General features: G+C 42.0%; 1 pseudogene; it reads left to right on the top strand.

Annotated features, from left to right (window-relative positions):
- LOC135275342 (coiled-coil domain-containing protein 77-like) overlaps positions 1-17,265 on the top strand; it is a 30,214-nt pseudogene extending 12,949 nt beyond the window's left edge.
- Positions 17,266-18,289: the final 1,024 nt, after the last annotated feature.

Below are 18,289 nucleotides of genomic sequence, written 5' to 3'. Positions count from 1 at the left end.
TCCATATTGGTCAGGGTGGTCTTGAACTCCCAACCTCAGGTGATCTGCTTGCCTCAGCCTCCCAAAGTGCTGGTATTATAGATGTGAGTCATCACTTCCTGCCTCTTCTAAAAGTTTTAATTATTTTAGCTCTTATGTTTAAGTCTTTGATCCATTTGAGGTTTTTTTTTTTCTTTGAGATGGAATCTTGCCCTGTCACCAGGCTGGAGTGCTCTGGCGTGATCTCAGCTTAGTGCAACCTCTGCCTCTTGGGTTCAAGTGATTCTCCTACCTCAGCCTCCTGAGTAGCTGGGACTACAGGCACCCGCCACCATGCCCAGCTAATTTTCATTTTTAGTAGAGATGGGGTTTCACCATGTTGGCCAGGATGGTCTCAATTTCTTGACCTCATGATCCACCCACCTCGGCCTCCCAAAGTGCTGGGATTACAGGCATGAGCCACTATACCCGGCCTTGAGTTAATTTTTGTATATAGCATTAGGTAAAGTTCCAACTTCATTCTTTTGCATGTGGATGTCCAGTTTTCTCAACATCATTTGTTGAAAAGACTTAGCCACATGGTTTATTTTTATTTTTATTTTGAGACAGAGTCTCCCTTTGTCACCTAGGCTGGAATGTTGTGGCACAATCTTGGTTCACTGCAACCTCTGCCTCCCAGGCTCAAGTGATCCTCCTGCGTCATCTTTCCAAGTAGTTGGGACTACAGGCACAAGCCAACACACCTGACTAATTTTTGTATTTTTGTAGAGACAGGGTTTTTCCATGTTGCCCAGGCTGGTCTCGATCTCCTGAGCTCAAGCGATTAGCCCTCCTCAGCCTCCCAAAGTGCTGGGATTTCAAGTGTGAGCCACTGCGCCCAGCCTCGCCACATGGTTTTTTGATGTCTCATGGTCAGGTGCTCCGTTTCTAGCAGGATCTAGTATGGCAGAAGCTGGTTTTCAAATGTTTTGTCATTCTCAGCTGTAGACAGCGTAGTCTTGCTGCAGATTCTCAGAGGGTCTGTTACGATTCTTGCAATGGTGCTTGCTGTAAACTCCACTTGGTACCTTGTGCCACCACAGATACCATAGGATCTGCCAAGTCATATGTCCCAAGCAGTAGAGCCTCCTTTCAACTTGGGGCCACACTGAAAGCTCGCCTTCCATGTCAGTTGATATATGGGTCAGAGCAGTATCCCAAAATACGGAGTGTGTTGTCTACAGAACCTGAAGACGCCTTTCAGGCATTATGCTTCCTTCTTGGTGGTAGCAGGTACCAGATGAAATAATTTGATCTTTACTTTGGAGGGAGTATCCTGATATACCTAGATCACACCCTTAAAAACTTTACTGATGTGCTTTGTAAGGTTCATCTCCAACCCTTTGGAGCACACGTATCTTACCAAGGGTTCCAGTGCACTTGCTGTTTTGTTTGTGGAGTGTGACTTAATGCGATACCATCAGTAGTGAGCACCTGGCAATCTGTGAAGTAGCCAGATCCAGATTCCTTTCTTTTTGAGACAGAGTCTCACTCTGTCGCCCAGGGTGGAGTGCCATGGCACAATCTCGGCTCACTGCAACCTCACCTCCTGGGTTCAGGCAATTCTCCTGCTTCAGCCTCCTGAGTAGCTGGAACTACAGGCATGTGCCACTACACCTAGCTAATTTTTGTATTTTTTAGTAGAGATGGAGTTTTACCATATTGGACAGCCTGGTCTTGAACTCCTGACCTCGTGATCCTCCTGCCTTGGCCTCAAAAAGTGCTGGGATTACAGGTGGGAGCCACCTTGCCCGGCCCAGATTCTTTTATACTGTATTGACAGAGAATAAAAGCATTAACATGGTCCTGGGGGAAGACTCTAAAACTACACCATTGTAGATGTCACATGATATAAACTGCCTCTGGTCTTTTGAGGGGTAGAAAAGAATGCATTTGCCTAATTAGTGGCCACATACCGTATGCCCGAGACCAAGTAATTCTGTTCTAGCAAAGGTACTACACCTGGTACAATGACTGAAATTGGGACCTACTTGCTAGTAGTCTACTGTTATCCTCCAGAATCCATCTGGTTTTGTATAGGTTGTACCGAGGAATGAAATGAGGCTTTGATAAGGACCTCCACCCCTGCATTCTTTAGGTCTTTATTGATCATCTTGACTGGGTAGGGAGGGGCGGTTTCAGCGGCTTTTATTTAGCTTACCCCAGAAGCCAAGAACCTAGTTTGGAGGTACTGCCACCTACCTAGTATGACCATTTTAATCATTTGGGAACTGAAGACATGACCATTGATTTGGTGGATCCAGTAGACCTGCTGTGAGCTAGACGTGCGCCAAAATTCCATTTATTCTTTGGTGCCCACATGCCCCAATGCCATGATGATGCTTCAGGTTTTCTGGTATCAGTGTCAGCTTAGACCCTGCATCCAGCAATCCTTAAAATGCCCAGGTCTTTCCTTTTCCTCAGTATACAGTTACTTGAATAAATGGCTATAGGCCCTTTGGAGGATAGGGGCAATCAACCATGAACATCTACCCTGTGGTGTCTCAGGGTCTTACCTCCTGGGAGTACTTCCCTCTTCTTTAGGTAATAGTCTCGGGGACTTATAAAACTGACTTGGGCCTGGAAAATGAGTCAGAGATTGTGATTTTGCATGGGATGCAGCCCTCAGCCTCTTTTCCATCTTTGACTTACCTTTTATTGTTTAGGCTATACTCTGTTGACTACCCATCTACCTTGCTGTGAGAAAGGTCATGTTCTGTAAACCATCTCTGTATCACTGGCTCTGAAATCCCTTTTTATATTTTTTATTTTTATTTTTTTTTTGACACAGAGTCACACTGTCGCCCAGGCTGGAGTGCAGTGACGCAGTCTCGGCTCACTGCAGCCTCCACCTCCCAGGTTTAAGCGATTCTCCTGCCTCAGCCTCCTGAGCAGCTGGAATTACAGGCATACGCCACCACACCTAGCCAATTTTTGTATTTTTAGTAGAGAACTCCTGAATTCAGCCTCTCAAAGTGCTGGGATTGCAGGCGTGAGCCACCACACCCAGTCTGAAATCCCTTTTCAGTGTTTGCCTCCTTTGTCAGTCCAGACCTGAGCTATCTTAGGTTGGGCTCTCTGGGAAACAGACTGTGCCGTGGAGATTTGCTTGCAGGAATTTTATTGGGAAGTAAGGCAACTTAAACTGGGATTCAGTTGCAGCAGTTCTCAGCCAACACCACACAGGGGTCTCTGAAGCTGGGATGGCTCTTCAAAGATATCCTGAACTGAGGCAAGGGGACTGGATTTTTGTGTCCCCCTCATTGACCAGGCACTGGATATGAGCTGTCCCCAAGGAATGAGAGGCATAAACTTGGGTGAGGCAGTTCCCTTGGCTGGAGATTCAACTACAAGCTGTCAGCAGACAGCATTCCTGGCAGGTGGCAGAATGAGCCCATTAGCCAAGAAAAAGAAGATCTGAGCAGTGCCCCTCAGCAGCCACTACAGTTCCCTTTTAGAATCAGCACAAAATGTCCTGGCCCCTTCTCTCTGAATGGAAATACCTGATGTTTTACAAAGTAGAGCTAAAGTCTGTATACATCCTATTCAGTTTTAATTTGAGGTTACTATTTTAATTTGAGGTTTAATTTTAATTTCAGGTTACTATTATTTTAAAAAATTGAAGGGAGATCCTTTAAACAGAAAAGGTTACTTACTTGGGACATATAATAATGTGTGCTTGCTTTCTATGAGAATGGCAGGGAGCTAGAAGACAAGAGAAAGATCCAGAATCTCTTGGCTCTTGTGGGAACAGACGCTGGAGAAGTGACCTATTTTTGTAAGGAGCCTCCTCACAAAGTAAGTAATCTTTGGTGGAGCATGGTGAATGTGGCTTTACAAATCACAGGCTAGGGCCCATCATCAGAAGAACTTTAGCATTTGCTAGAGAAGGCAGATGGAGAATTAGCCATCATAATGCCATGTTTGCCTGAGTTTTAAAAGCCTTTTTGTTCAAAGACCTTGGGAAGTAGCATTGTTTACCCCGTTTCACTGTTTAGAAACCTGAAGCCCAGAGGTGTGGCTGTTTTAGTTGAGATAGAGAGGAAAGCAGGAGCAGACTGTGTGTGGGAGACAGTTTTGGTACTTAAGTTTCTTTTTAAATCTTTGTTTGTGCTGATTGCAAATCTAATCCATGGTCTTTATTAAAAACAAACACAGAGTATAGTAATCTATCATATAAAAGGGGCAGGTTCTCATAATCCTGTACCGCAGTGATAATTCATTATTAATAGTTTGGTATATATACTTCCATCTCTTTTTCCATTCCTATAGAAATAGTTATGTATGTGTCTATGTATACTATTTCTTTTTTTGCACTTATATAAACAGTTTCTGAGCATTTTTGTACATATCTATATATGTGTATATCGATTTCCTAAGGGTCTTTGGTCAAGAGGTGCTTTTTTTTTTTTTTGAGACAAAGTCTCACTCTGTTACACAGGTTGGAGTGCAATGCACAATCTTGGCTCACTGCAACCTCCCCTCCCCGGGCTCAATCAATCCTTTCACCTCAGCCCAAGCAGCTGTGACTACAGGTGTACACCACCACGCCCAGCTAATTTTTGTATTTTTTGTAGAGATAGGGTTTCACCATGTTGCCCAGGCTGGTCTCAAAACTGCTGAGCTCAAGCAATCTGCCCGCCTTGCCCTCCCAAAGTGTGGGGATTACAGGCATTAAACCACCACATCCACCAAAGAGCCGCTTTAAAAAAAAATTTTTTTTTAAATTTTTTTTACAGCTGAGGTCTTGCTCTGTTGCCCAGGGTAGACTCACACTTCTGGGCTTAAGCACCATCCTTCCACCTACAGTCGTGCATCACTGTGCCCCAAGCTATTTTTGTTTTTGTTTTTAGTCATGTATTACTAAATAGCCCTGCAATTTTATTTAGGTATTTATTTTATTTTTTCTAGAAGCAAGGTCTTAGTCTGTTGCCCAGGTTGGAGAGCAGTGGAGTGATCATAGCTCACTGCAGCCTTGAGCTCCTGGGCTCAAGTGATCCTCGCACCTCAGCCTCCTGAGTAGTGGGGACCACAGGCACATGCCACCACACCCGGCTAACTTTAAGTTTATATCGTCAGCACAAGGCTGTGTCCAGTTTGTTACTTTGCTTGTGTGGCCTCTCATATGCATGACATCCTTATATAATATCAATTTTGACAAATTTAAGAGTGTTCAATCTGCAGAACTAAGGCTGAAAAGTAAAATATTACATTTATATGAAGGCTACTTCTTCTATACCAGTTTTTGCTTCTTCAGGTCACCATTCTCCAAAAGACTATCCAGGCTGTGGGTGAATGTGAGCAGAATGAATCTTCAGCTTTCAAAGCAGGTAACAACCATATAACCTATTAGAAATTCTCATTGATTCAGAATTGAAAATCACAGTGCAGGCTGGGCACGGTGTCTCACACCTGTAACCCCAGCACTTTGGGAGGCTGAAGTGGGCAGATCACCTGAGGTCAGGAGTTTGAGACCAGCCTGGCCAACATGGTGAAGCCCTATCTCTACTAAAAATACAAAAAATTAGCCAGTGTGTTGGCAGGTGCCTGTAGTCCCAGCTACTTTGGAGGCTGAGGCAGGGGAATTTCTTGAACCTGGGGGGCAGAGGTTGCAGTGAGCGGATAGCACACCATGGCACAACAGAGCAAGTCTCTTTTTTTTTTTTTTTGAGGTGGAGTCTTGCTCGTTGCCAGGCTGGAGTACAGTGGCATGATCTCAGCTCACTGCAACCTCCGCCTCCCAGGTTCAAGAAATTCCCCTGCCTCAGCCTCCTGAGTAGCTGGGACTACAGGTGCATGCTACAACGCCCAGGTAATTTGTGTTTTTTTGTTTTGTTTTGTTTTGTTTTTCTTTTGTATTTTAGTAGAGACGTGGTTTGACCATGTTGGCCAGGATGGTCTGGATCTCCTGACCTTGTGATCTGCCCGCCTTGACCTCCGAAAATGCTGGGATCACCGGCATGAGCTACCACACTTGGCCAACTCTGTCTCAAAAAAATAAAAAAGAAAAAAAGAAAAGAAAATCACGATGCAGACAACTGGAAATGTTTTCCTACTGTGCAGTGATAATTGACATTCATGATGATGCCTGTGGTGATCTAATGTCTTAATGAGCTTTTCGAATCATCCAAGAAATTACATTTTGCTCAGTTCAATTTTTAGTGTTCCTTATTTTTAAAATAACCTTGTCTTTTGAAAATTGTGTGGTGTGTCATAACCAAAATGTTTAAGTTTTGTTTTTCTTATTCTGTTTGTTGATTGATTGATTGGTTGATTGAGACAGACAGGCTCTGTCACCCAGCCTGGAGTGCAGTGGTGCAATCATGGTTTACTGTAACCTTGAACTCCTGGACTTAAGTGACCCTCCCACCTCAGCCTCCTGAGTAGCTGGGATGATAGGCATGAGCCACCACACGTGGCTAATTTATTTTATTTTATGTAGAGGAGGTTCTCACTCTGTCACTCAAGCTAGCCTTGAACTCCTGGCCTTAAGTGATTGTCCTGCTTTGTCCTCCCAAAGCACTGGTATTATGGGCATGAGCCACAGCACCTGGCCTTATTCTGATTAAATAGAATTTTATTAAGAAATAGACACAACTATTTTAGTGGTTTATTCTAAGGAAAATTTAGTGGTTGATTGTGCCAGAAGAAGAATATGATTATTTAGGTGACATCCTGCAGAGTTCCCTTATAGAGATTCCTATTTGAAAAGTTAAGCCCTGTAGTTACAATGTTTCTCTTTTTCCTCCTTTCCTTCCCTTACAGGTAAATGCATCTGAACTCCTCTGCACGGGAAATGCTGATATTTCAATAGCAGACAGAAAAGCTGGGTAAAATCTTGATTGATTTTGTTTTCTATTTTAGATCCTAAAATAAGCAAAAGAAGACCATCGAGAGAGAGAGAAGAAAGTTCTGGGCATTATCAAAGAGACATACAGACACTGATCCTACAGGTAAAGAATGTATTTTGGCAGACCAAGATGGCTTTTATCCACAAGTTGAACTTTATATATAACATACCTTCAGTATTAAGTATCTTACTGCACACAGGTTACATTTAAGCATGATGTGATTAAGAAAATTGTGGTTGTTCCTAATTTCCAAGAGCTTATATTTAAAAACCATCCTTTTCTATTGGAACACTCTAAAAGCACTACTCTGAACCTTTAATTCAATATGCTAAGCCCCACCCACCAAAACCATTAAAAAGTAAGAATTCACTGGCCTAGGGGTATACAGAGAGGTGCAGAAGGAAGCTTGTCTGTGCTGATATATCAACATTTGGTGGAACATTCATTTATTTAGTGCATGGGTTCTAAAGTCTAGGAAAGTAATGAACTATTAACCTCCTCGTTATTATATGTCATTTGGAACCATGATTTTTCATCTAATTGCACTAAAGTTTCTCTCCTCATTAGGATAAGTCTCTTGATTTAAATGACAGTTCGTACCTTTGGCCAGTGTCTCCATGTGGAGTCATGACAGCCAGACACAGAGAAGGAAATTACATTATATTCATTTTGCTCTACTTGTTGAAACCAAAAACTAAAAAAAGAGTCATTCTGTTTCTGTACAGCTAAGGTGTCTTAAAAGGGAGGCAGTTAAGGGAGATAGCGAAAAGGCAAAAATCATAGGGTCGAGGAAACTGAATTTTGTAGCTTTGTTTGTGTAATGTTGGTGCTGGGTTTTGTGTGGACAAAGAATCTACTCTTAGCCTAACCCCATTTATAAGACATTAAGAGGAGGCCAGGCAAGGTGGCTCATGCCTGTAATCCCAGCACTTTGGGAGGCTGAGGCAGGTGGATGACGAGGTCAGCAGATTAAGACCATCCTGGCCAACATGGTGAAACGCTGTCTCTATTAGAAATACAAAAATTAGCTGGGTGTGGTGGCACATGCCTGTAATCCCAGCTATCAGGAGGCTGAGGCAGGAGAATTGCTTGAACCAGGGAGTCAGAGGTTGCAGTGAGCCAAGATCGTGCCACTGCACTCCAGCCTGGTGACAGAGCAAGTCTTGGTCTCAAACAAAAAAAAAAGACATTAAGAGGAATTGGGCTGGGCATGGTAATGCCTATAATCTCAGCACTTTTGGAGGCCAAGGAGAGATGATTGCTTGAGCCCAAAAATTTGAGACCAGCCTGGAAAACATAGTAAGATCCCATCTCTACAACCCGAGACCAGCCTGGACAACATAGTGAGACCCCCATCTGTACAAAAAATAAAAATAAAATTAGCTGGGTGTGGTGGTACACACCTGTAGTCCTGGAGGCTGAGGCCAGGAGGACTGCTTGAGCCCAGGAGATTGAGGCCATAGTGAGCTATGATCATGCCACTGCACTCCAGCCTGGGTGACAGAGCAAGACCTTGTCTCAAAACAAAGAAGAGGATTAGAATTGAGACTTTTTGTTTGTGTTTGTTTTTTAATTTTTCTGAAGAAAGGCTCACTTTTCCTGGAGGTATGAAGTAAGTGGAAGTAGGGCTGGATTTCTCACACTTTTTGGCCCGTCTAGGTGGAAGCACTGCAGGCTCAGCTGGGAGAACAGACCAAACTTTCTTGAGAACAAACGGAAGGGCTCATGGAGGATAGACGGATTCGCCATGAGGAAATACAAGTTCAGCACCAGAGAAATCAGGACAAAATCAAAGAACTAACCAGAAAGTGAGTGTCTAAGAAAGCTGTGCCTAACAGGTGTTTTATTTTTCTGAGTGGCTTGAAAGTTAACATTTTGTACTTGAGCAACAGCGGGCCATAGAACTGAAGGGAACCTGAAAAAATTGTCTTCCTCAGAAACACCTGCCTCCAGGTAGATGAGTGTCTCGCTTTTCCAGGCATGCTGTTGAATAGCTGACGAGTTTTTCACGTACTCCTTTAAATCCATTTTAGCGTTTTAGCTTGCTTCTGGTGGTTAAGAAGTTCTTCGGCTAGGTGCAGTGGCTCAAGCCTAGGCGACAGAATGAGACCCTGTCTCAAAAAAAAAAGTGTTATTTTATCCACTAATGTACTGTCTGACTCAGTGTACTAGGGCCCTTTTCTTTTGTTTGCCCCTTCATGAATATGGAAAAGATGAGTTTACATATCTATACCAAAAAACCTGCACACTCAGTATTTTCATCAGAACTCTGCCAGTGCTTTTTTCTAGAGACGTGTCGTCATTTTTATCTTCTAAGAAATTTTTGACCCAAGAAAGGCAGGATTATATTTTTTTCAGATTGAGTTGATGTAGTGTATTCTTGGTTATCAAAATCCTCAAATAGCTTTGGGATTTTGAATTGGTAAATATCTATGATGTGTGAAACAGCATGGTACATACTGTACAATCCCAATCCCATAAAATTGGATGTTGTGTCTAGACACACGCAAGACTTAGAACGTCCTATAAACTTTACAGTTTGCAAACTGTGAAGTGCCTCTGATGGTGGATGACTTAATTCTTTGCTTCTTGTGTGTTTCAGTTTCCTATAATGTACATACTTTTTAAAAATTATTAGGCTGACTGTGGTGGCTCACACCTGTAATCCTAGCACTTTGGGAGGCTGAGGCGGGAGGATCACGTGGTCAGAGTTCAAGACCAGCCTGGCCAACATGGTGAAACCCTGTCTCTACTAAAGATGCAAAAAGTTAGCTAGGTGTGGTGGCGTGCGCCTGTAATCCCAGCTACACAGGAGGCTGAGGCAGAATCTCCTGAACCCAGAAGGCGGAGGTTGCAGTGAGCCAAGATCGCACCATTGCACTCCAGCCTGGGGGACAGGGCAAGATTCTATCTCACACACACACAAAAAAAAATCTAAACAAATAAAAGCAAGAACTGGCAAACCCTGTCCTCATGGTTTTTATTCCTGACCTACTTGTCTTTCTTTACTTTTCTGCAGTCTGATTTCATCCCCACCATTTTATTAAGCATGCCCTTTCTGGGATCATCACTGACCTCTTAAATTTTTTTTTTTTTTTTTTTTGGGAGACCAAGTTCACTCAGTTGCCCAGGCTGGAGTGCAGTGGCGCCATCCTGGCTCACTGCAACCTCCACCTCCCGAGTTCAAGCAATTCTCCTCCCTCAGCCTCCCAAGTAGCTTGCATTACAGGGGCATGCCACCACGCCCCGCTGATTTTGTATATCTAGTAGAGATGAGGTTTCACCATGTTAGCCAGTCTGGTCTCGAACTCCTGACCTCTGGTGATCCACCTGCCTTGGCTTAAAGTTCTGGGATTACAGGCATGAGCCACTGCGCCCAGCCATCCTCTTAACTTCTAAGACCAGTTATATCTCTGTTCAGTCCTTATTATACTTAGTATCTTCCTGCATATTTGTCATCACTGATCAGCCCCTCCTTGAAATTCATTTTTCTTGATTTCTGCAGCACCTGTCTTTCTTGGTTCTTCTACCTGTCTAACCACTTCACCCTTTTGTCTGGTTCTAGTGGCCAGACCTATGCCATAAGGACATCCTCAGTTGAATATGTTTGAGCCTGTCAAATTTACCATTATTGAAACCACACTGTCTCTTCCAACAAATACCCACATCCCCATCTCAAACCTACTACTTTCTTTTGTTTAGTTTCATGGCATCACATGTATTCAGTTTCCCAAGCTTGAAACCACAAGATCATCTTCAACTCTTAAACTTATTCCTTAATTCCAGATCCTATGGACTGTAAGCCTAAAAACCCTCTTAAGTCCATTCTCTGCTCTCTTACTGTTTTATTTTGTTTTTTCCAGTAAAGACAGGGTCTGATGCCCAGAGTATGAGTGCAGTGGCGTGATCATAGCTCATTGCAGACTTGGACTTCTAGGCTCATGCAATCCTCCCGCCTCAGCCCTCCGAGTAGCTAAGATTACAGGTGCATGCCACCAGACCTGGCTTATTTTTATTATTTTTTGTAGAGATTTGGTCTTGCAATGTTGCCCAGGCTAGTCTCAAACTCCTGGCTTCAAGCAATCCTCTCACCTCAGCCTCCTGAAGCACTGGCATTACAGGCATGAGCCACTATGCCCAGCCCTGCATTCTTATTCTTACTACATTAATTCAAGCTCTATTACTTTGTTTAATTGTTGCAGTAATCTACCTGTTCTTCCTATCTCTGATCCTTTGTATTCTTATAGTCCTCCTGACTACTATGATTAGTTCCTCTATTAGGAATTATCAACTGCTTAAAAATATTTGATATGTCTCTATTTAGCTTATGATTAAGTCCTGATACCTTAGCATCAATTTTTAGGGACATCATCATCTGACATCAAATAAACCTTCAGCCTCAGCTCCTCCCCTGTTGCTGTAGTTCGTCTTGTGCTTCAGCCAGACTAATTATAATAACTATTGTTTATGGGACACTTGTTATGTGGCAGCACCTTCCATCACCTCCTTCTTTGACGACTTCTCTAGGCCAACTTAAGTTCTTCCTTCTCCATATTCCCATGTTTAGCATGCCTCTGTGGTGACACTTATCACCACGTATTGTAATGCTGCCTTTGTTCCCAGAGTCTTGCTGTGTGGCCTCTGCCCTGCTCTCTGTGCACAGTAGGCACACAGTAAATGTTTGTTGAATACTTAACAGTCCTTATCAAATTGTACCTTACCATCGCTTTTGTGCATTAAACATCCTACATTTTAAAATATTTTCTCATGTTACATTCTTCATTCTTATATCATTTTCTTACTGTCTTCCCAAACTTTTCTAGTGTCTGTTTCTCCATTGTCAAGTGTGGTGATTAAAATTGGACATGATATTCAAATTAGGATCTCTGAAAATTGCAGGGTAGAAAATGTCTTCTGGCCCTTACAAGCTATGTTTCTTTTCTTTCTTTTTCTGTGTTTTTTTTTTTTTTTTTTGAGATGAAGTCTTGCTCCGTTGCCCAAGCTGGAGTGCAGTGGCGCGATCTCGGCTCATTGCAACCTCCGCCTCCCAGGTTCAAGCAATTCTTCTGCCTCAGCCTCCCGAGTAGCTGGGATTACAGGCACCCGCAACCACGCCCAGCTGATTTTTGTGTTTTTAGTAGAGACAGGGTTTCACCATGTTGACCAGGCTGGTCTTGAACTCCTGATCTCAGGCAATCTGCCTGCCTCAGCCTCCCAAAGTGCTGGGATTACAGGCGTAAGACACCACACCTGGCCTGCTATGTTTCTTTTAACATACTATAATGTGTTTGCATTTGGCCAGTATTTCTCCATCTTCACTTTTATTTTTAGTATTTTTGCACTTAAGTATAGCATCTTGACTTTTCATTGGGTTTTGTTTCTAAGGGACAGATATTTTTAAATTGTCACAGTAATTTGTAATTTTTTATCTGTTTTCCAGAATATCAGTAACTTTCCTTGTTTAGCATTATCTTCACATCTGAGCACGTGATCGGTTCCTTCCATTAGATAGATCTTCCTAAGAATGGCATGAAATCCAAGGCCATTAATGACTGCCCTTTGGGTGTCACTTTTCAAGCTACTTGTATTTTAACAACCCCATACTTTCCTGGTTTGTAATTGAGAACCTAATGTAAGACAGAATAAAATAACTCATTGAAAGTGGGAGAGATCCGTGTGGTAACTGAATCAATCTCGCTCTCTTTATACACACCATACATACCTGACTGCATATATTCATCTTGTAACATTTACTCTGCTGTGTGCTTGGCACTATGCTATCATTTTCCTCTTATCTCATGGAAATAACTAAATGGATCTGACATTATTTGTTCAGTAGAAAACTATAGCGATTGCTTCATGATATTTAATACTCTTGCAAGCAGTTAGATCATTTGGTATAGCATTTTTCTAGGTTTTGATGTTAAACTGATGAGTTGCTAACTTCCAGGGATATTGTTTTTTAGAGACAGAAACATTGTCTATCCCCAAATTTCAGGAAATAGTCATCAAGAATCTGTTTACTGCCTGTGTATGTCTAGTAGTTAGTATTATCCTTGAGAATTTCATGGCATTGGGGCAAAAATAAGCGATAAATAAGGTATATGCTTTCACTCAGGCTGGGAAAAAGTGCATGTTGACAGTTAAAATATGACAGATGAGCAAGTGTTGGATTATAAGACAAGGGAACATTAACACTTATGGAATTTCAGAGAATGGAGGAACTAAAATAGGCTAAGTTGTTGAAAATGACTTCAAATAGGAAGTTGATTTTTTAAAAAGGAAGCTAGGTGCAGTGGCTCACACTTGTAATCCTAGCATTTTGGGAGGCTGAGGTGAGAGGATTGTATGAGCCCAGGAGTTCCAGACCAGACCAGCCTAGGCAACATAGCAAGACCCTGTCTCAAAAAAAAAAAGTTCTTTTTTTCTGGAAGAGTTGAAGGAATTCCAAATAACCTACAATTTGTAATATAAGATCCATTCAATCCAGGAAGCTCTTGTAGCAGCTACAAGAGCTTCCTCAAGAACTAGGTTTTAAAGAACAGCTGATCGTTACAGTGTTTGAGGATTTAAAATATTAGACTTGTTGATTCATTCATTCAACAAATATTTATTGCACTCCTGTTATGGGTTAGGCTCCAGAGTTACAGTAATAAATAATCTAAACAAGGTCTGCCCTCATGGTGTTTATATTTTAATGGGTGAGAAAACAACAGAAACCTTAACAAATAACTAAGAAAATTATAGATTAGGCCGGGCGTCATGGCTCACACCTGTAATCCTAGAACTTTGGGGGGCTGAGGTGGGTGGGTCACCTGAGGTTGGGAGTTCGAGACCAGCCTGACCAACATGATGTGAAACCCCGTCTCTACTGAAAATACAAAAATTAGCTAGGTGTGGTGGCAGGTACCTGTAATCCTAGTTACTTGGAAGGCTGAGTCAGGAGAATCACTTGAACCCAGGAGGCAGAGTTTGTAGTGAGCCGAGATCATGCCATTGCATTCTATCTTGGGTGACAGAGTGAGACTGTGTCTCAAAAAAAAAAAAAAAAAAAGACTTTCGGAGGCCAAGGCGGGTGGATCATGAGGTCAGGAGTTCGAGACCAGGAGTTCAAGACCAGCCTGGCCAACATAGTGAAACCTCATCTCTACTAAAAATACAAAAAATTAGTCAGGCATGGTAGTGGGCACCTGTAATCCCAGCTACTTGGGAGGCTGAGGCAGGAGAATCTCTTGAACCCAGGGAGGCAGAGGTTGCAGTGAGCCAAGATTGCCCACCACACTCCAGCCTGGGTGACAGAGCAGGCCTTTGCTTCAAAAAAAAAAGTGGTATTCAGGGAATAAAAGAATTACATGAAGACTGTATAAAGTTGCTGGAAGTCAATTGTATTAATAGAAGGAACGCACAGGGACACTCTCTTATACCTAGTGTTTTTGTTCAGACCTGAAAAATGGCCATACAGACCTTGAGGAAGAGCATTCCTGGCAGAGGGAAAAGCAAATTTATAGGCCTGGAGTATGTTCAAGGAAATGGAAGGCTGGTGTCATGGTTGTAGAGGAAAAAGTAAGGAGGAAGTGGTATGCTCTTTAAGAAGGCAGGGTCAGCAGCAGCCCATTGTGGAGGGCCTTGTGCATCATGGTACAAAGTGTGAATTTAGCTCTCAGAAGTGTTATGTCCTTGAAGGATTGTGTGAAAGAAGTAACATGGGCCAGGTGTGGTGGCTCCCGCCTGTAATCCCAGCACTTTGGGGGCTGAGGCGGGCGGACCACAAGGTCAAGAGTTCAAGACCAGCCTGGCCAACATAGTGAAACCCCGTCTCTACTAAAAATACGAAAATTAGCTGGGCATGGTGATGCACACCTGTAGTCCCAGCTACTCAGGAGACTGAGGCAGGAGAATCGCTTGAACCTGGGAGGCAGGGGTTGTAGTGAGCCATGACAGCACCACGGTGCTCTAGCCTTGGCAACAGAATGAGACTCTATCTCAGAAAAAAAAAAGTAACATAATCTGATTTGGGTTTTTAAAAGATCATTTTAACTGCTCAATAGAGCATGTATAATAAGTGTTGTTGTTCACATTTCTTCCTTTTTAAAGAAGAACGTTAGAAATGTAGCCCAAAACATGTATTGTAATGTCTTACTTGGGACAGCTTCTGAGCTCCACTGTCTTGACTCTACCCAGAGCCAAAAATATTTGTTTGAATTTCTACTGTGTACATTTGAGAATAAGGGCTTAAGAGACTAGTCTAGAAGTAGGAGATTTTCAGATATTCCTCAAAGTTCTTGTCATCTGGTTCCTCAACTCATTTTGTACCTTTGGAAATCTCTTGTTTTCTTTCTTTCTTTATCTAAGTGCTATTTGAATTACCTAAATTGTAGAACTGATTATTAATGGTTTTTGTCCCTTTCACTTGCAGTCCCTAAAAGATAAGTTAGTACAAGAGAAAAAGCTGTCCAATATGTACCAAGAGCAGTGCATTTCCTTAGAAGAAGAACTTGCCCGAATTCGTGAGGAAGAGGGAATGAGGAGAGAGATCTTCAAGGTACAAAATTGTCTGCCACTTATAATGGAGTAGGAAGTGCAGATGGCTTGGGAAAATGCTTCCGTTACCTTCATAAGTGCCTTCCCATTCCCCGTATTTAGGATCGCACTAACAAGATGGGGAAGCGTTTACAGATAATGACAAAACGCTATGAGGCATTGGAGCAGCGACGTATCTTGGAAGTAGAAGGCTTTAAGACAGATATTAAGGTTCTCCGACAGAAACTGAAAGACTTGGAGCAAATGTTGTATAAGGTAATTGCTGATCCTGAATTGCCACAAGGGAGAAAAGAGGTGGAAGTGAGGGAACATTGGGTCACGAGGGTTCCTTAAAAGAAGGATGTGCTGTTTCCCTGCTGGTAGACACTAACAGATCACCATCTTTAAGCCTCCCTGAAAATTAGTTCAACAAGTACATGCTAGAGAGAAAATAAAAATACCCTGAAATCATTAAATGACTGCATCATGAATACTTCCATGTAAGCTAAACTTAACAGAAATTGTCATCCCTCCTAATTCAAGAAGTAGATTAAAGAATCATGTCTGTTTTACAGTTGGGGAAAGTGAGTAATTGAGTGATAGAGTAATTTTTTCCAGCAGACACAGCTTTTTAGAATACAAGTTGCCTCAAGAGCCTTCTTAATGAGATTTAGCCAGTTAGCCTGTGTTCCAAGCAAGGTTAGTTACAGAAAAGAGGAGATGCCTGCTTTGATTCTTTGACAAATTTACCAGTGGTATTGCTTATTCTGGTCTCTTACTCCTCCTTCATTGTTCATTGATCTCTATTTCAAGGCTCCTTTATTGTATGGGAAGGAGTTTCACGAGATTTCTACCTTAATTCTACATTTTCCCTCTTTAGTTAGCCACTGAACAAACTAAGGATGGAATTTATCTTATGTACTCAAAATCTCATAAAAAGGAGCCAGCATAACTGTCTTTTTGACTGATATCTCTGCCCATTTCTTCTTTTTTTTTTTTTTCAAATCCCTAGGTAACAGTTAATGCCCTGGCAAATCAGGATCTCGCCATTCTGTGTGAAGTCCGTGACAGCAATAGACGGGCACATAAGATACAAGGAGAATTGAAGAATCTTAAGTCCAAAGTGTTTGGTCTGGAGAATGAACTTAGAGTCTGTTGATGTCTACTTTTGGAAATGGCCCCCGTCTGGAAGAGGTATGCTTCTTGAAACCTGAGGACAAGGTCATCTGCTGCCAGAAAATGTAGACCTAAGTTGACTAGAGTGGTGGTATTCATTATTATAAAGACAGGGTGAAGAATCAGGGACCACTAGGAGAGCTTTTCTTGCATACTCAGCTTGCTTTATCATTTTTGCTGTCCTTTTAACATTTGTGAGGAGTGGGGGCCTGGTCCCAAATGACTGAGAAGCTTTCATTATTTATCCTGTCTGTATTGACAGGTTTTTGGGTTTTTTTTAGAAGACAGTGATGATGAAAGCTTAGGAAGAAGGTATTTTGCAATGAGCTTGGCTGAGTGTCCGTGGGAAGAACACTTTACCTAAAGAGGAGAAAGAGGCTGCCTTTCTCCCGAGCTCAGGGAGAAGACAGCACATCACAACTTGTCACATTGGAGTAGGCGCTAATTCTATTTCACCTTCTGTCATGCACAGAACCTCAAATCACATTTTTGGGCAATTTCATGGTGTTTCACCAGAGGGCACTAGAGACTCTAACAAAATGTCCATCTGGATGAACAAAGGAGATACTTTGGCAAGGGTGAATGAAACTGAAATTATCCTTATATGGAAAGTTTGATACTTTATCAGTAACATGGCTTTTTAAAAATGATGTATCTATTTTAAATTAACTATTTTCAATAAAATATTTCATTCAAAAGATTCTATTTGAGTTTTCTATAACTTCTCAATGCTATGTTTATGCTTTGTTAATGACTCACGCAGCTCAGTCTACTCTCTTGTTCTATGGCCTCTGCTGTACAAGTTTGTTTTTTGTTTTTTGTTTGTTTGTTTGTTTTGAGATAGAGTTTTGCTATTGTTGCCCAGGCTGGAGTGCAGTGGTGCAGTCTTGGCTCACTGCAAACTCCGCCTCCCAGGTCAAGTGATTTTCCTGCCTCAGTCTCCCAAGTAGCTGGAATTACAGGCACTCACCACCACGCCCACCTAATTTTTGGTTTTTTTTGTTTTGTTTTGTTTTTAGTAAAACAGGGTTTCACCATGTTGGCGAGGCTGGTCTTGTACACCTGACCTCAGGTGATCCACCTGCCTCGGCCTCCTCTCTAATTCCAAAAATTAGAGAATTTTGGAGTAAGAAAGAACTCTAAATATTTTTTTTTCTTTTTTAATGTGTTATTTTTTATTTTATTTTTTTATAGAGATGGGGTTTCACCATGTTGGCCAGGCTGGTCTTGAACTCCTGACCTTGTGATCCACCCACCTCAGCCTCCCAAAGTGCTGGGATTACAGGCGTGAGCCACCGTGCCTGGCCGAACCTTAAATATTATATACTCCAACTTACTTAAAAATGACTGAGACCTACTACCAGTGACCTCAGCAATCAGTTGATAATGTTTCTGACATCCTGGTCTCAATTCTAATGACATTCATCTTTATATTAACCACCCACTGGTGTGGCCACTCTTTAAATCTCATGATCAGTTAAAACTATCACCAAGAAGCAGCATAAAATAGAGGAAAGGGTACAGGCTTTGGACAACCACAGGTCTAGACTGAGTCACACCTCTTACTAAAATTCTCCAGGCTCTAGTCTCTTTGTCTGTAAAAGAGACAAAAAGCTACCTGTTTCAGCAGGGAGATTGTGAGAATTAAGAAAGAAAATCTAGTATCCAGAGTATATAAAGAGCTCTTACAACTCAATTAAAAACATACACACAATTTTAAAATG

This window comes from Aotus nancymaae, unplaced genomic scaffold, assembly GCF_030222135.1.
Source record: "Aotus nancymaae isolate 86718 unplaced genomic scaffold, 86718_ANA_hifiasm-v0.15.2.pri h1tg000016l, whole genome shotgun sequence".
In the NCBI taxonomy this organism is placed as follows: domain Eukaryota; kingdom Metazoa; phylum Chordata; class Mammalia; order Primates; family Aotidae; genus Aotus; species Aotus nancymaae.
Note: the sequence above shows the minus strand (reverse complement) of the source record. Positions and strands in the feature narration are given on the sequence as shown.